Genomic DNA, 19749 nt, shown 5'->3' with positions numbered 1-19749 from the left:
AACATGTCATTTTCATTAATTATTCATGTTTCTTTACAGTGCATGTTTCATTTATTCTTATAGCTTCACAATCAGTTAAAATAGTTTTCCATTTGGTCGTGTCATGAACACTTTGCATATTTTCACATAAGCTTCCGTCATTGTCATTTTCTTTACATGTCTGCATCATATTCCATTGTATTGATGTGTCATCATTCCCTAGATCTTTCTTCTCTTGATGGCCATCTAGGTTGTTCATAGTTTAATCCTTTAGTAGATAATACTGCAGTGAACATCTTGTGGCTGCTTTGGACGGATGCAGTTCGTATTTGAATGAGTTAGACCATCAGGTCAAAGGACTTGATGAACACTGTGACTTAGGGACTGCCAGGCCACTTCCCAAACAGGCTGTATTTGTTTATAGTGAATGCTGCCAGCTGTATATGAGTTACCATTTCTGCTGCAGCCTTGCCAGAATTGTGTGTGTGTTCATGCATTTGTGTGTTAATTTTGCTAATAAAATAGGTATAAAATGGTGCTGCAGGTTTGCTTTATTTCTCTTTGGTTACAGGTTACTGAATATTTTCCATGGGTTTGTTTTCTGTTTATATTTTGTTAATATCTTTTCCCATTTATCTTATAGGACTCTTGTTTTTTGTTTTTTAATAAATTGGAATGAGGTCTTTTATATTGTAATAGCTTTTGCTATATGTATAATATAAACGTTTTTTCATATTTTTATTTTAGTTTTTTTATTTTTAACTTGCCAAGTATAGGAGTTTGTATCATTCCCTATATTTCATAAGGAAAATTCTCAAAGACAGAAAGTAGAAATCATTTTACAGTAGACACCCATAGAATTCAATCTAGGTTTTTCCATTAACACTTGACTGTGCTTGTTTTGGCACATATTTATTTACCTGCCCATCCCACATGCTATCCATCAATCCATCGTATTTTATGACGCATTTTAAAGTAAATCACAGACATCAGTATACATCCGCCTAAATAATTGAGCATGTTTATTATTAACTGAAGTTCAATATCTCTTTATAGTATTATTTTTCTTTTGAGGTTAAACTTACATACAGAAATTGACTGGGAGTGGAATGCCTAACAGGTACCTCTCTGTTAGGGTAGAAAGACCTTCTTATAGTGAGAGTTTCCCTAATGAAGGGTCTATGGATAAAATCAGTTGAGTGTTTACATATTACTATAAGGCACCTAATAATGAAAACTTTGTGAGGCTATTAGAGTTTTCTTTATGATTTTCATCATAACTTCATTATTTTATTATTTCTTTGGTGGTGTTTGCTTGTCAAGAACTCACAGTTTTTTCATTGTGCCAGGCTCATAGCATATGCTTGGTGATAAAAGCATGGCCCTTGCCCTCAAGGGGAAAACATCCCAGAGTAGACCTCTTGCTTTGTTTTGCATTTTATTTTAAAGTAGGAGGGCAGTTCATAATCTTAGGACCTGAACACCCGGACTGAGTTTCAGAACTAGAGGATTGCCGCTGTGTCTTTATGAGGCCAATTAGAATAAAAGTACAGTCAGGGAGCACCTGGCTGGGTCAGTCGGAGGAGCGTGTGACTGTTGCTCTCGGGGTCGTGAGTTCAAGCCCCATGTTGGGTATAGAAATTACTTAAATAAAACTTTGGAAAAAAAATGAAAAAAGAATAGAAGTACAGTTGAAAGAGTCTAGTCCAGGGGTGCCTGTCTGGCTCAGTCGGTTTGGCATCTGATTCTTGATTTCGGCTCAGGTCATGATCTCATGGTTTGTGGGTTCGAGCCCCGCATTGGGCTCTGCATTGGCAGTGCAGACCCTATTCAGGATCCTCTGTCTTCCTCTTTCTATGTCCCTGCCCTGCTCCCTCTCTCTCAAAAATAAAGAAACATTAGGGGTGGCTGGGTGACTCAGTCGGTTAAGTGTCCGACTTCAGCTCAGGTCACGATCTCACAGTTCATGGGTTCGAGCCCTGTGCTGACAGCTCAGAGCCTAGAGCCTGCTTTGGATTCTGTGTCTCCCTCTCTCTCTGGCCCTCCCCCCCACCCCGACCACATGCTCTGTCTCTGTCTCTCTCAAAAATAAATAAACACTAAAAATTTTTTTTTGAAGTGTAGTCCATAACCAGTTACTGTTATATTGGAGTATTAAATTTCAGTAGAACAAAAAGACATCATATTGATTTAATTTAAATTCCCTATAATAAAATTATGATATTTTGAACTCTTAATATGTGCCAGGCACTGTGCTAAGCACTTTGCAATTACTAACTCATTTAATCCTCACTAAAACAGTGTGTGGTAGGTTCTGGTATTGCCTCCTTTTTATAGATAAGGAAGAATGTACCTTCTGTGTGATTTTTTGTTTAGGTAAATATAATAGATTAAACACACAAAACTATTTCTGTTCTTTCCCAAAACTAAAATGAATTCAAGAATAAATCAACAAGCACAAAGAGCAGATGAAGCAGAGATTTTTAAAAATAATAAGAAAATACTGTTATCAGTGTTATGCCCATATTTAAAAACTAAGGTGCAATGGACGGTAAAACATAATTTATCAAAATTGAATCAAGAAAGAAAAATTGAATAGGTCATTTAATTTATAGAAGTTGAGTCAGTATATAATTTCTTTTTTTTCTGAAACACTCAGATGGTTTTACAGATATGTTTTATCAAACATCTCGAGGAACAGATAGATCCCTGCAGTCTTAGACAAACTTCTTGAGAGTCTAGAAAGAAGGAATACACTCCACCTTTTCTTGTGATAATTGTGTAACCTCGACATTCAGCCACACAGGGGATAATACAGGAAAGAAAGTTTATCAGCCAATCTCAGTCATAAACATAATAGTTTTAAAAAAAATGGTAGCAAATGTATGAAAAATATAATTCATAATAACTAAGTTGGGTTTATTCCAGAAATGTAAGGTTGATAATATTAGAAAAGTCTGTTCGTATAGCTTACCACATTAACATATTAAAAGGGAAGATTCATAGGGTCACCAATAGACCGAGAAGCATGGTAAGTTCATGAATAGGAAGACACTGTATTTAAGATGCCATTCCACTCTAAAATGATCTATATAGATTGCATACAGTTCCATTGAAAATCCCATTAGGATTTTACACAGTGCTTGGCAAACTGATTCTTAAATTAATGCAGAAAAGTCCAAGGAAGAGCGAAGACATACTTGAAGAAAAAGAATGGGTCATGGAAACTTGCTTTACCCGATATCAACATTTTTTGTAGGGCTGTAGTAATTAAGATGCTAGTAATGCACAGGAATACACAAATCGTCTTGACGAAACAGGATCGACATTGCAGAAACAGGCCATGTGTGTGGGGCTCTCGATAGACAACTGAAGTGGCATTGTAAAATCTGAGGGAACGGATGGAGCTTTCAATAATTGATTATCCACATGGGGAAGAAAAGGGAGACGATTTCTATCTTACACTCTCTGCAAAACCGAATCTCAAATGCGTCAAGGACTTAAGTGTGAAAGGCAAAGTTTTAAAACTTCTAGAAGACAAAATAGAATAATATCTGTGATCTTGGAGTAGGGAGAAATTTAACCAAATAATCCAAAATGTACATTGTATAAAGGAAAAGATTAAAATTGGGAAAGTGCGTTCATTAAAAAATATTCAGAGAATGAAAAGACACATCACAAGCTGGAGTTGAGATATTTGCCATATGTAACAACTGACAGAGTATTAATATCTGAAATATATAAAGAACTACTGCAGTTGAAAAGCAGAAGACAAGTCTATCAATGGAAACATTGGCCAAAAGCACAAATCAGCATTTCACAGAAGAAAATGGCTAATAAAATATGTGGAAAGATGCTCAACTGCCTTAGTAATCATAGACAAGCAAATTAAAATTACAATGATTAAAATACTAGGTTTGCAAAAATGCGATGTCTGATAAAGTCAAGTGTTCTATCGAAATTGCATTGGGGAATTCACGAACTACTCTGAAAAGTATGTGGCACAATTATTTGCATACACTCAAAACTCAGCACTTCCATCCCTGGGTAGAATTGTGCGTGTTTGTGTGTGTGTATATGTGCATGCATGTGTGTGTGCATACACCTACCTACACACACTCATTGGTCATTTATAGTGGGGTTCATGTACAAGTATGTTCATAGCAGCATTGGGTCTTTTGCTTTTGTTTTTTAAACCTGGACAGAGGCTGCATGACCACCAACAGAGAACAGATAATTTATGGTATAGTCATACAATGGAGTCCTGTTATCACTGAAAAAGAACTAAACTACCAACATGATTAGGTCTCTAATACAGACTTTTGAGTGAAAGAAGCTACTGAAGAATATACAGTATGGTTTCATTCACATAAAATTCAAGTAAGAGAAATTAAAAGGGATATTACTTAGGGATACATACAAACTGTATGGGGGCAAAAGATATGATAACACAAAATTTAGGTAGCAGTTTCCTCAAAAGGAGTGAAAACAGTATAGTCAGAAAGAGGCATACAAGGGACATCAACAGTATTGTTTTCTGTCTTGAGCTTGGTTAGGGAATCAGCAAACTATTCTGTCAGGCATCCAATAGTAAATATGGCTTTGTAATCCAAACGGTCTTGTAATTACTGGACTACAACCTTATAGTTTACAATCCGTAAACTAGTGGGAGAGCCTGTGTTCCAGCAAAACTTTATTTACAAAAATAGGCAGGACAGACTTGGCCTTCAGGCTGTAGTTTGCCAACCATGAAGCCAGGGTGCTGGATTTCAGATTCTTAAGTTTTTTTTTTTTTTTTTTTTTAAAGTTGATTATATGGGAGCACCTGAGTGGCTCAGTCGATTAAGCGTCCAACTTTGGCTCAGGTCATGATCTCACAGTTCATGGGTTTGAGCCCTGCGTTGAGCTCTGTGCTGACAGCTGGGAGTCTGGAGCCTGCTTTGGTTTCTGTGTCTCCCTCTCTCTGCCTCTCTCCCACTCTCACTCTGTCTCTCAAAAGCGAATAAACTTAAAAAGATTTTTTTTTACGTTGATTATATGATATACATAATTTTATATGTATATATATTTCAGAATTTTTGAAAAGTTGAAAAAGAAGATACCAAGCCCCTTCATCGTGAAATGTTACAACACAGAGATAGAGACAAAGCAGTTCTTATGCAAAGGTTAAGAATTAAAATTGCATGAGATTTGGCAGGGGCAGTTCTAGAACCCAGAAGATGGTGCAGCAGTATGTGGTGCTTCTCGGGGGAAAATGATTTCTCACCTGAAATTCCGTGTGTATCTAATGGAAGTCGCTACCATACCTCATTAACCTCCTGAGGTCCCTGTTCCTCCACTCTGCCTTCTCGGTTGTGGATACACCATCAGTTCTCTTGAGGGCCAACCACTCTGCTGATCCACCTGACTTCATTCAACTGGTATTTTTCATGGCCCCATTTTAAGGCAGTGGGGATACAACAGGCAAAAATCCCTGTCCTCACGAAGTTTACGTTCTAGTAGGTAGACCTTCAGTAAACTAAGTTAAATATATAGTACGGTAGCTAATGATTAATACTAAGGAGTATAATAAAATGAAGAAGGAGACTGAATGGGAAGGGTAAGGCATTGCATTTTTAGGTCGATGGTCAAAGAATGCCTTATTCGGAAGGTGATGCTAAGGTTCCTTCTTACTACCTTAAGAGAATTCCTCTGACATTGAGCTCCTCTCTGATGTGTCTGTTTGCTTCTCTGTTGGCTATTCTTAGGAACTTGCTGATATGGTGGAATAGCTCCCAAACCTCAAAAGAAAACTTCCACATCCCCTTTATCCCATTTTTATTCTCCTTTTTAGAACAAAATTCCTTGAGAGTTACTTCTATTAAGTGTCTAATTCTTCCCCTCCCCTCTCCCCAGTCTGCTGTTAGGATTTAGCCCCATCCTTTCCACTGAAACCGCTTTGTTCAGGGCACCGATGACCTCATATCAAGTAAAATTGAAATGAATTAGTGCTTACAGAGTCCTTAGAATGGAGTCTGGCCTATAGTGTGTGTGTGTGTGTGTGTGTGTGTGTGTGTGTGTGTGTGTGTGTGTGTATAAATATATATTACATATATAAATATATATATTTATAAGAAGTTAATAACATCTATAGTGGGAAGTAAAATACTGTTTAAAATAAGGAAATCATTATTTAGAAATAGATAAATACTGTGTTGAATGTGAATACTAGGAATTAAGGTTAAGGACTTTTTTTTGAGCTTTTTGTAGTTTTGTTTTAAGGCTATACACATGTATCACTTTGACTTAAACTTTTTGTTTAAAAACAGTTGATTTTTAAATAACTTCTGAATTTTACTGATTCATAGTAGAAACCTCTTTAGGAAGAAGGGGGTGGTTCTTCTTATATCTCACATGTGGTCAACAGCATCCCGATGTGTAATTTCTCCAGGGATACAGTAGGTGAGCAGACATCAATTTTATCCAAGCCTTTGTACTTCTCCAACTTCAGAATTTAAAGCGTTTTTTTTTTTTTTAAGTTTTATTTACTTAAGTAATCTCTGTGCCCAAAGTAGGGCTTGAACTCATGACCCTGAGACCAAGAGTTGCCTGCTGTTCCAGCTGAGCCAGCCAGGTGCCCCTAAAGTTTTCTAACTGTTGCCTTTTATTTCCTTAGTAGTGACTTTTCATTGTCTTTTCAATGACACGGGGAATGCAAAGGTTGTTTTAATAGCCTGAGGTTTCTTCTTCTTCTTTTTTTTTTTTTTTTTAATGTTTATTTGTTTTTGAGAGAGAGACACAGAGCATGAGCAGGAGAGGGGTAGAGAGAGGGAGACACAGAATCTGAAGCAGGTTCCAGGCTCTGAGCTGTCAGCACAGAGTCCGACACGGGGCTCGAACTCACAGACCGTGAGATCATGACCTGAGCCGAAGTGGGATGCTTAACCAACTGAGCCACCCAGGTGCCCCTCTTGCCTGAGGTTTCTGATGGCCCTCTCTTGATAAACCAAGATGTGGCCTATCATTACCTTGGCAAACCACATTTTTCTCAATTTTGTTTGATAAGATGTAGGCTTGATCCTCCTCAGGACCATCAAGCATCTGAAAGATGAAAACTGTCGAACACTCCAGAGTGCCATTTTCTATATAGATGACTGTGTCAATAGAGGTGAACCCAGCAATATTTAGTTCAGAGTCAAGTAATACTCATTTCGGGCTTTTCTTGGTCAATAATGTGATACTCTATATAAGAAAAATGTGAGTTTTTGTTCTCTTTGCTCAGTTAATGCATATTGATTGTTTTCCTTTATAAATGATAAATAGGGAAGGCTTACCTAAATCTTGTTCTCTAATGTAAATACTTCAGTGTGATCTCTTCTGGCACAAAGGCCCCATTTTTCTTCCAGATTTTTATATCTGAATTTAACTCCTGGTGCTTTTTTTTTTTTATTATTTTTTGTAAGTCTTACGGATAGCAGGTCGGTCTAAGACAAGACCTTTATGGACATGGTGTCCTGTAATTCCAAGAAGAGTCCTGGAAGATCAGTATTCTCCCCATTTCACAGAATGGTTCATCCCCTCAGAGACATGAAGTGAACTGACCAAGGTTAGGTCCTAGGACCTTAGGGCCTTAGGATGCAGTGTGGCTTCAGGAAAGGGAGAAACAGCCAGGAGGATGACACATACAAATGACTCATAGTCCCTTCACAGCGCTTGCCTTGGGGATCAGGTATGTTTATTGGGTGTCACCTCAAACTATTATCAGAACCCTAGCCATGGGAACTGTCAAAGGAGCCAGAGGCACATTGTTAAAATATCCTCCCACTGAGGGAATTTGAGAATTCTCCTAGAGAGCCAAAGAAATAGTCTGAGCCCAGTCCGAAGGATAAGGTGGCTGATGGAGCTGGTTAATACTGGTTTGGGTAAAAAATAAGTCCCTGATTGTATAGTAATTAGAGGAACTTCTTGTGTAGCTTGTAAATCGTTCCAAGCCTGCCAAAGAGGTGTGTTGACCGCATCAGTGGACTAAGTGTGTAGAACGCCCTCATTCAGATTCATACCCCTGTGTTTTATAAGGGAGGTCCCCAGTTCTCCCTCACACCCTGTTAAAATTCTTCTAAGTTAACCTTTTTCAACCACCTATGATGTGCTGGGCATTGTGCTAATCCTGTGTGTGTGTGTTCATTAGTTTTTGCAGCAACCCTAGGAGCTAGTTGGTTGGTTCTCTTCTCCCTTTGCAGATGAGAGTATCTGGCCCTGGGAAGGTTGCAGTGCCTTGTCTAAGATGCTTGTCTCTGCCAGCAGAGATGGGATGGAAACCCATCACCTTTGAATGCACATTCAGAACATTTTATTTCAGATTTTGTAAGCACTTGCTATATGCCCGGCCCCACCCTGCACCAGGGAAAAAGAAGGGCGATACGTGAATTTCTAACTGGCGCACTCGCCCATGAGCACTGCTCAGATTGAACCCACTGTGTGTGTGGTTGTTACGTTCACCTGTCCCCTAGCCTCACCCCAGCCCTGAGCGCGGCCTTGGTGGGTCCCTGGGCTGTATCTTCCCCAATTCACTGTGGCTTCTGGCCTCTATTACTGCAGTTCCTGTCAGCCCCTGGGCATCTTGGCCCTAATCGCTCCTTCTATAATTTAGGGGTAGTGCAAGAAGTTTTGTAAACCGAGAATATCCAGTAAATGATGACAAAGGCATATTTACTTTCTAAAGGAAAGTATTTTATTTGTTTTAATTAATTAGTTTGTTTTATTCAGCGGACTTGTTTTTAATGTTTATTTATTTTTGGGAGAGAGAGAGAGAGAACGTGAGCAGGGGAAGGTCAGAGAGGGAGGGAGACACAGAATCCAAAGCAGGCTCTAGGCTCCAAGCTATCAGCACAGAGCCCAGTGCGGGGCTCGAACTCACGAAACGTGAGATCGTGACCTGAGCTGAAGTCAGGCGCTTAACCGACTGAGCCACCCAGGCACCCCTCAGCAGACGTTTTTTAAAACAATTTCTAAGGAAGGAAGCACAGTTTAGTGACAAGACCATCACCTAATTAATTGAGCCTCCACATCTAATTATTTGTGTAGTACTCACAACTATGAAAAGAATGGTTACTTTTCTGATAGTACCTCATTTAGGGGAGAAAAACCCCCAAATGTCTTCTCCCTGTCAGTTTCTTCCTAAGTGTAGCGGTGGAGGACGTGGGTGAGTGATACTTAGTGTCGTAGGTGTGCAGAGACGGGTACCTTCCCAACCTTGCCCCAGTCCCATCCCACCCACTCCCGCTAACAGCATCCATTTACCTTGGTGCCACCTGGTCTCGTCACCTAAGAGGGCCAGTTTGTGCACGAGGCTGTTTTTTCAGATTTGGCTTCATTTTCGCTCCTTTCCTGATGAACTCCACCTATTCCTGACTATGCCAGCCTGTGTCATGGGACGGGTACCCGAATGATGGGTGTAAAGCTTTCCTAGCTCTCCTGGCCTAGAAATAACTAATCCTGTTTGCTTATCTGCAGCTCTTGAAGCAGAGAGGAGAGTGGCAGTTTAAGAAGGTTGGAAATACTGGACCGGAGCCAGGCCCTCTCTGCCTGCACACTCCACTCTGCATGTTCCAGCCGTAGGAACAAACTGCATTATTTTGTTTCAAACTGTGCTCAAGGGAAGCCAAGACCTTGTAACTGGAAACTTACCAAACAGAGAATTCTAAGACTAAATTTAGTGTTCTATTTAAAAAATAAAATAAAATCGAACATTTTGTTTGTTCATCTTTTATACGTTAAAAAAAGAGAGATTAACCTAGTTCACGCTAACAACCTAAGAAGAGTATTCAAAGAAGTGAGAAGAAAACTAATCCTCTTGGTGAAGAGGGAAATCCTTAACAAAATGTAATGAAGTGGCGTGAAATACAGACTCTGCAGCCAAACTCTCAAACAGCGTAGCCTCTCTAATCTTCATCACATAAAATTTTATTGTGGCTCAGAGAATATTAAAAACTTAGAAATGAAAGGAACTTCCACTGGCAGGAAGTAGGAGAGAAAAGATTGGTATGTTTTCTTTATGTGGGTTTTTCTCTGGTTTTGAAACGTAAATACAATTACCTGCTTTTTGAACTGTGTTCTTCATTTAATTACGTGTGCATTGGTTTTCTCCTGTTCATGTTGAGCTGTAACTAGAAAGAAGAACCTGGAGATGTTACAGAGGCTACGTAATATAGAATCAACCGTTTAATTTGTGAGACTTGAAAAATTGCTGTGATTCCGGGGCGCCGGGGTGGCTCAGTCGGTTAAGCTTCTGACTTGGCTTCAGGTCATGATCTCACGGCTCTTGAGTTCAAGCCCTGCTTCAGGCTCTGTGCTGACAGCTCAGAGCCTGGAGCCTGCTGGATTCTGTGTCTCCCTCTCTCTCTGCCCCTCCCTGGCTCACGCTCTCTTTTTCAAAAATAAGAAAATATTAAAAAAACAAAATTGCTGTGATTCAACCAACCCTGGTATCCCTAACTAGTTCTTGCTGTACCTCTCCTGCTTCTGCTCCCATTGCTTCAGTAAGCATCAAGCACCTGCTTTAGACGAGATACAGGATTCAGATTGCTAGTGATTCCCAAATGCTCATCCGTGGGTTATTTGTGTTAAAATGGCCCAGAGTACTCATCTAAAAATTCAGTTTTTTGGCCACCATCTCCAGACATTCTGGTCCGTAAGGTCTAGCATGAAATCACAAAAGTCTATTTTTTTTTTTTTTAATGTTCCTTAAATGATTGATACACAGCCAGATTCGGAAACAGTGAATAGACTGTTCTCTAAGACAAAAACAATATTTTTTCTTTGAATACTGTTATTTTGCCTCATTAGACTAATTTTCATTTTGAGACTGCATAATGGAGGCCGATTAAGTTTGTTTAGAAGATGTGAGTATAGACTAGCACTAAAAAATTCTTTGTTTCCATGTTTCTCTTTAGGAGAGCTTTGATTTTGGCACTAGTGAGTCTAGGATAGGACACAGCTAAGTATAACCTATTTAAGCTGTCAGTAATGTTGGTTGCCGATGCATTCCACGGTTGTGATTTGGGGTGCATGTGTATAAAGGAGACCTAGAGAGGTGATATTTCTTTCCAGCCATTGCATTGAGAGCACAGCAGAGAATTTTAGTGGTGTGGTCAATTTGTGAAATAGTATATTCTTTAGGTTATAGGACTGATTATAGCTTATTTTTTATTATGCCTCTTCTGAACCAAATCTCTACCCCAAAGCACTAATGGGTAACGTATTCAAGTCATTGGTATCTTAATATGCTTGAAAAGCCCTAAATGGCACCCATGTTGGCAGATGTCATATTGAAGTTGTTAAAGAAATTTGAGCGCCTACCAGGTGCTAAGTCAGCAAGAACAAGGAGTCCTGATTTCTTGCGGTGTCTGTAGGCTGAAAGTGTGGTCACTTTGAGCTAGAGCCTGATGCGAGATTAGGCTGTGCTGTTGGGTTGCTACAGATCTTATGAAAACTCACATATTTTTCTCTTTTGCTATCTTGATAGCTATGTAGTCTGCCAGCTAGATGATTCAGCCAGCGTGCTGGTGATCTTTTCCCAAGAAAAAGGACAGCAGGGCTGGATGAGAGAGTACCAGACTTCAAATCAGGATGGTGATGTTCAGTTCCTACCTGTGTACTTAATCCTGCCTACCCATCTGGTCTTGGGCCACTTACTTGATTTTTCTGAATCTTTCTGTCCTTTTCTTTTAAAAATGGGGATAGTATTGGAGCGCCTGGGTGGCTCATGCAGTTGAGCGTTTAATCTCGGCTTGATCTCGGCTGAGGTCATGATCTCATGGTTTGTGGGTTTGAGCCCCACATCAGGCTTTGTGCACTGACCACACAGACAGAGCATTCTCCCTCTCTCCCTGTCTCTGCCCTTGCCCCCACCCTGAGCGCTCTCTGTCTCTCTCAAATAAACTTTAAAGAAATAAAATAAAAATGGGGACAGTAGTAACACCCACCTTAGGGTTGTTGAAAGAATTCAGTGGTCGTAGATATGAAAGCACGCTGCCCAGTGCTGGCTACATACTGCCCAGTCAGCAGAAATAAGTGGGCTCCAAAGGGCAGCCAACTCTGATTTGACTTTTAGAAGTAAAGAAGGCTGTAGAGATCCTGGAAGTGTTGTGAGGATTTAATTTGTATAAACGGTAATAGTAGATATTGAATGAATCTAGGCAACAGAGGATAGTCATGGCAACTCATGAGGTTTTCCATATCTACCCACTTCTCATTAGTCACTTAGTCATTGACTAAATTGTCATTTCTTGTTCAAGTCTCCACAGTCATGACTACATAGAGATTGAGTGGCCTAAAAAGTTGCTCTATTTACTTGACCCGGTGTTACCACATGACCAGGCTCCCAGGGAGAGGTCTAGCAGCTTCCTGTCTGCATCCTACCAGGCTCTGATTTCTCTGTCTCTCTCTGTCTCTGTCTCTCTCTCTCTCTCTCTCTCTCTCTCTCTCTGAAGTAGACCTCATTCTTGCCCCAGGCAGAATTAATGATTCCTTCTTCATAGGCTAACACACTTGAACCTCTATCATAGCACCTCTTTCATAATGCCTTTGTGTTGAAGTTGATTGTTGGCATTTTGATCTTTCTCTCTCTATTTTGAATTGCTTGAGGGCATGGCTTGTACACATAGTGGATTCTCAGTAATTGTCAGATTAATACAGATCCTAGCACAGAGGCAGTTTCCTGTGAGCTAAGAGCACAGGCTCCAGAGCTAGACTCCCTAAGTTCATATCCTAGCTCTGGCACTAGCTCTGTGACCTTGCACAAGCTCCTTAAGTATGTAGTCACCTTAGTTTCCTCATCTGTAAAGTGGGGACACTGCGGCTACCCACCTTACAGTGGTATTAGGAAGATGAGATGAGTATATAGAAACACTTAGTACAGTGCTTGGCGGTAGTGAATACAGAGGAAGTGGTCGTGGTGGCTAGAGCATGGCTTCAATCTATCTGAGTTGACTGGTACTTTCTAAGGTTGGATTTGCCTGAAAAAATGCTACAGGGGCGATTCTCCCCACCCCCTCATGCCTTCATATCTAGTAACTCCCACTACCTGAGGTTTCCTCAGTTTCTTCACGTATGGCTACCTGAGAGATGGGTACTCATGATTCCAGGTTCAGTTACACCATCTTTCTTTTTAAAAAAATGTGATCCTTTATTAGAGCATTAGTGTAAATTGGCTAAACATAAATGAAGAGCTTAGGAATATTTTCAAAGAACTGTTAATATCCACTTACCCAAGAATTGAGGCGGCACATTTCTTTTTGAGTGCCAGCTTGGATCCATTGACAATGGTTGCGTGGTTGGAGGAATCTTCAGGCTGTGGCCTGACTCCGTAGTTACTCATGTCCATCAGGCACAGAATGGAAGACAGCACCTTGCTGTCCCTGTGTTTAAATGAATTATCAATCCCCATGTAACTGCCTTTTTCTCTTTCACTTTCCTCACTCTTGGTGCTAGGGGCCTATTGACATAATAGTTTACCATACCATAGCTTCTGCCCCTGCTTTGGAAGCTAGAGCTTTACTCTGGCAGTTTTAGCTGCTTTGATATTTTGAAGTGTCAAATCTTGACACAAAAGCTTATCATCCTGGCTAATAACTTACTCTAATTACTTTACCTAGTAGATAGCTTTAAAAAAAAACAAAAATGGGAGCCAGAAGTAGTTAAGCAGGGCATCGCCTGAGAAAGCTTCCTCTTGACTGGCTGCTCCTGCTCTCAGAGGAACGCGCTCTGCTTGATTCCATGTTGGTGGGTTGGATTTTTTTTTTTTTTTCCTTTCCCCAGAGGATAGTGGAAAACAAGAGGTAGGATGAGTTCCATCCAACTAAAAGAGAAACTACTGGAAGAAAGATTGTCTCCACCCCCCTGCAAAAACATAAAATAAAATAAAGAAGCATTACATTTTGGTTTCTAAGAAAAGCAGGACTTTCTTTGCTCTTTTCCCTCTTTCCACGCACATGTCTGGCATCTGTCTAGACCAGCTGAAGGTCTTTGATTTCTGAGGCCTTATAAGTTGTCTTTATGTTAAAGCATCTTTGATAGTTTCTTAAAAGCCAACTCTTCCCTCACTAAATATAGTAAACACAATGTGATCATAGCTGAACCGTTTGTAATGAAAGGTTTTTCTTATACCCTTGGAAGGGTTGAGTAGATTAGCTTTCATAGTCCCTGCAAAAAACCTTTTTGTTGATTTCATTGTGGGTTTTCTATTTGAGAATAAGTAAAAATCAAAAACAAACGAAATCCACAACACTATTTGATTCACGGCACCGTTTATTTCCTGATGACTACAAAGGTGGTTTATAATTAAACAGAAGAATCTAGTTCTCAAGCTGAGAGAGCTGACAACTTCTACAAGGCATACAACATTTTCTGCAACTGTCCTGCTTTGGAAAGTTCTTGGTTGAAATGAGTCGACTTAAAAATGACCTATCTTTAAAGTTACAAATCTGGTATTCTTTCTGTACTCTGTGTTTGTTCGTTTGTAATCAATTTCCTGGTGTTTGGCTTCAGAGGGGAGATCCAGATGCTGCCTCTGACTAACCCCGTGATGAAGCAGGTGTCAGTTTGATCTTTCCTGAGTTCTAGGCTGTGAAGAGTGACTGTGCCCATCTGATTGTCTGTCAGCCTTTGGAACTCAGAATCTCAATACCTTTTAGAGATGTGCAACTTTAATTGTGATCTCTTAAGCAATTACAATTTGTTAAATGGTGGTAATTTTGACTGCCGTTCCTCATGATGTGAAGCTGAAGGCATCCTAACGTTCCCCAGCATTTGCTCAGCACCTGCTCTGTGTCCAGCATAGTAAGAGAAGAGGAAGGGAAATCCAATGTGGTCTCTGCCCTTGAGGAACTCACATCTTTGGTTTCACGCCCCTGGTCTCCTAAGATCATCTACCTCTGAGATATCCAGAGTGTTGGGGGTCAAGCACAGAGGAAGGCTGTGCCCTCCACAGTCAGGTGATAAGGCTGCAGTGGTTCTGAGGTAGCACATGAATTCCAGGTGGACCCCTATAACTGTAGACACGAAAAAGCAAGACTAGCTTTGAGACAGACCCTGTTTTACTTAGTCAGTCATAGCTTAGTCAGTATAGCTGAGGAAGGTGAGCTGGGGCAAGGGGGGCACATTCTTCACGTCAAAGGATGGCAGTTCCTCTAGATCAGAAATTGTCAGAGCTGGAAGAGGGCACAGAGATTACAGAGTCCAACTTCTCGTTTTCCATGTAGGTGAAATTGAGACCCAGGAGAGGAAGCAGCTTGCTCAGATCAAAAAGAGTTAATGGAAGCTCCATGGAAGTATATGAAAGGGAACATGACAGAAAGCCGGGCTTTCAAATAGGTGTGCCAGATTGGGGTATAAGCCTTTCCATTTGACCAACAATCATTATGCCACTGTCTAGAATTTCCAGTGGATTGAAGACAGTATAACACTTTAGTTAAGTATCACTAATCCCCAGGAAATTATCACATCTGTGTTTGTTTTAAAAATGATTATTTTCTGGGGCGCCTGGGTGGCGCAGTCGGTTAAGCGTCTGACTTCAGCCAGGTCACGATCTCACGGTCCGTGAGTTCGAGCCCCGCGTCGGGCTCTGGGCTGATGGCTCAGAGCCTGGAGCCTGTTTCCGATTCTGTGTCTCCCTCTCTCTCTGCCCCTCCCCCGTTCATGCTCTGTCTCTCTCTGTCCCAAAAATAAATAAACTTTGAAAAAAAAAATTTAAAAAAAAATGATTATTTTCTGTTAATTGGCACTTTACCAGATGATTTGGTCATCTAACAGCACAGCAAATGTATTTCTACATAACGTGGCCATACTGATAGGAACAGTATCTTGCCTAACTCAGAATCCTCAGTATGATGTGTAGACACAGGGTAGACACTCAGAAATTTTTTTAGTTAACTTACATGTTGTGGAAACACAGCGGCTGTTATAGCCTGACAGACCTGGATGTGAGTCCCAGTTCTGTCACTTATGAGCTGTGTGGCTTTGGGCAAGCTATTTCACCTTTGAGGCTGTTTCCGTACCTGAAATGTGGTGATGACTGTATATGTATGTAAACTTGCACACTTCTTAAACAATACTTTGCAATATCCTAAAATCCCCAACATGGTACCTGGCACATAACATTGTTGGGATTCCTTTTTTTTTTTTCTTTCCATGGAGAGAGTCTTACTTTTGTTTCATGTTGAACTGCCGAGCTGCCATTAGGAATCTTTACACACACACACACACACACACACACACACACACACACTCTCTCTCTCTCTCTCTCTCTCTCTCTCTCTCTCTCTCTCTCTCTCTGATTTTTCCAGCTCTATCATTGATCACTCTCCATGTCCTATCCCTATTGCCTTCTTTCTTTCTCTCCCTTTGCCTCAGAGAAAACTAATGGAGCCATACAGAAAGCTCCAAGATAGAACTGACCTTGTGCACCTTTAATTGAGGACAGAATTTACTAAAAGTGCGTCTAGAAACCCACCAGTGGTTTACTTTACAATCTGTGTCCTGGCTAGACTGGCTGTTGGCTGTATAATTTGTCTAGTTTTGTCTGGAGTCTTAGACTATTCAGCTGCTTCAGGGCAAAATCTTTTGGGGTGTCATTAAATGGGATTGATAATTGGCTTCTGATGAATATTCATTGTGACTAATGACTTTGGGCAAATTTTACACATACTATCTTTCTATTCTCCCACTGAGTGAGATTTTGATAGGATCATTTTCTTCAACTTGCACTTCAATTAAATATTCACAATGCCCCTTTGTTGCCTATAATCCAAATTGTATACTTCCATTACTTTAAAATTTTGTATTCTGTAAGGAATGAGCATAGGCTTTTAGGAACCTTAGTTTTAAAAATGGAGTTGGCCTTAGAGGTGTTTTTAAATTAAGTGGCTGATGATAATTTATGGGATATAATGTTATTTCTGATGAAGCTCTGATAAATCCCAACACTTTTCTTGTGGTTGCCTCACCACTATTCCTAAGTAACGATGTACATTGTTTTGCCACTTAGTGTTTTGGAAAAGAGTCCAACAGTTTTCCTGTTTGTTTTCGTAATCAAATGGGTAAATGCATTTTACTTCAATTGCAGAGATTTGGCCTTTAGAAAACTCCCAATGAAGAAGATGATGAAACACCTTAAAAATTTGATTTTTATGAGAGATAGGTAATTTTAAAATCTTGACATTTAGCTTTTAGGGTTTTTGTTTTTTGTTTTTTTAAGGAAAAGGAGACATGAAAAGAACATTGTCTGGAGCTAAGATCTCTGCCACTTTATTGCTTGAAATAGGATTTTGACTCAAACCAACTTAAGCTAAAGAGAGGCAGGGAATCAAGTTCTATCTCAACCAGGAACATTCTATTGAATGACTTTTTCAAAGAGAATTACAAGTGAATTCGTGTGATGAGGACATCTTATGTTTGTATGTCACCTTATAGATTTTGAAGGGCTTTTACTTACTTATTTGATGTGTTGCAGAGTTATAGAATAGACATTTGTTGAATGATTGGATGAATGAATCCATTGACACGATTTCCCAAAAGTGGCGTATTTGTGTGTCTGGGCTTGCCCTTATTGTTTTGGAATTTGAGTCATATACCCCAGTCTGTGAGACTCATGGAAATGTCGGTCCGATAGTTGAAAGCCAGGCCACTATCTTTATATTGTGAATATATTTTAAGTTGGAATTGTTTTTTTATTTATGGAAGAAACATTGCATTAACTTCCACCTCCATCTGTGCTGTGCCACTGAGAGAACATGGGGAAGAAGAGAGACATGGTCTTTCTGGGCCTTACAGTGAGAGGACAAATATGCAGACAGGTCTAGTCCCATTAATAATGGGGGCTTACACCCAGGAGAGCCGTGAGGGGAATGTAGTGCTTTCGCAGAGACCCAGAAGAGGAGGAGTTTGCTAGGGGCACAGATCCAGGAAAGGAGTACATAGCTACTCCTAAGTCTGAAATGATTTATTCAAAGGATAAAGTTGGAGAAGGCAGTAAAGACCATGGAACTGCTCTACAGGTAGACTGAAAGTTGATGGAGACAGGCCTGCTCCAGACGTGCCCCCAAAGACTCCAAGTAGGATGTTACATGACCGGACCTGCATTTTAGGATGAGTACTTTGGCAGCTGGTTGAAGTATGGGCAGGAAGAGCTGGGGCCCAAAGCCAGGGTAGCCCTCCGGCCTGACTTCAGGGTGCAGTTGGAGTGAAGTTTGTTCATTTTCCATTCATACGACACGAGCAAAGATTTTTCATCTCTTCTAACCCTGAAGAGATTAGTCATGTAAAATGTGACAGCCTTCTTTATATGGAATCCTACTGAAATGGGTTGAGAAGGGATGGATTAAACCTACAAGCCTTGGCGGAGTCGCTGGGAACAGCTCTTGAGAGCTTGCTGGATCAGCTCCTGTTCATGACATGTACCTGATTTAAAGAACAGGGTCTGGAGGGAAAAGGAGGCGGGGGAGAAAGTAGCGGCCCTGGATTTAATACACAGCTCTCACAACTGTGAAACATCAGCAGAATATCCAATTTAAAGCTGTTCATGTTACACTAACCTCTGGGATTCTTTTAACTGGGCCTTGGCACGTCACTCTTTCGCCACGTAAATGTCCTTCTGTCAGCAAAGGCCAGTTAACAGCTTCCAAAAGAAGCAAAGTCCTCATGGGAACAGGCTTCCCAGAAACCAAAGAAACATTAAAGAAGAAAGGCAGAAAGAAACATGTGTTGTTGGCTTTTGTCGCTTCATAGCCATATCTCCAAAGGTGTTGGGTTTTTTCCTTCTATATTGAATTTTGTAGCAATTTTATTCCATTATATCTTTGTCCCTAATTTTTAATTCTCTCAAATCCTCATATGATGTGTCTAGCTCTTAAGAAAAAGAAGGAATATGTCAAAAGAAGACGGAGCGGAAGGATTAGTCAATAAACAGTGTTGGGGCAATTGATTAACTATGTGGAAAAAATAAATTCTCACCTCCATCCTTAAACCTAAATTAATTCCAGATGGATCAAAGAGTTAAATACTGGGGAAGAATTTGGAGGACTTTCTTAGTATAACAGCAGTAGAAACCATCATGAAGGAAAAGATTTGTCTGTGTAATTATTTAAGCCTTCTCTTCCCCCAGAAGTGCAAAGGAAATTACAGAAGGATAAATTATTTTCAGGAATGTTACAAAGGATTAGTATCCTTTGTATATCCAGTGTTTGCTTGTAAATTACTTTTTCAAAATACTAATGCTCAAAATACTAAGAATGCGAACAGACCATTTACCTAAGAAATATTACCAAAAACAGTGACAAGAGGTTAAGCCTTAGTCATGATCAGAGGAATAAGAAGAAAATCCAGATAGATACACTTTCAAAGCTACTAACTTGACTACGTTCTTAGTGCTGGTGAAGTATGGAGAGAACAGTCTAGTACATGGCTATGGGAGTGCAAAGAGACTCCATTCTTTATTACATTATTACATTTATTATATTATAGTTATTAAGTGCCTTAAAATATTTATAACCTTTGTCTCTGAATCCTATATTTAGGAACCATGTATAAAAAGTATTGATATGGGGCAGACTGAGTGGCTCAATCTGTTAAGCGCCTGACTCTTGATTCAGCTCAGGTCATGATCTCATTAGTTCGTGGGACTGAGCCCTGCATCAGGCTCTGTGCTACCAGCATGGAGTCTGCTTGGGATTCTCTCTCTCCCTCTCTCTGTCTCTGCCCCTCCCCTGCTCAGGCTCTCTGTCTCAAATAAATAAA

At 40.1% G+C, this 19749-nt stretch overlaps 1 protein-coding gene across 15 annotated transcripts in view; it reads left to right on the top strand.

Annotated features, from left to right (window-relative positions):
* Positions 1-19749, top strand: part of DENND1A (DENN domain containing 1A) — a 512085-nt gene that overhangs the window by 270355 nt on the left and 221981 nt on the right. The gene's annotated exons all lie outside the window — the stretch shown is intronic.

The sequence above is a fragment of the Leopardus geoffroyi genome, chromosome D4, assembly GCF_018350155.1.
Source record: "Leopardus geoffroyi isolate Oge1 chromosome D4, O.geoffroyi_Oge1_pat1.0, whole genome shotgun sequence".
Taxonomy (NCBI): Eukaryota; Metazoa; Chordata; class Mammalia; order Carnivora; family Felidae; genus Leopardus; species Leopardus geoffroyi.
Note: the sequence above shows the minus strand (reverse complement) of the source record. Positions and strands in the feature narration are given on the sequence as shown.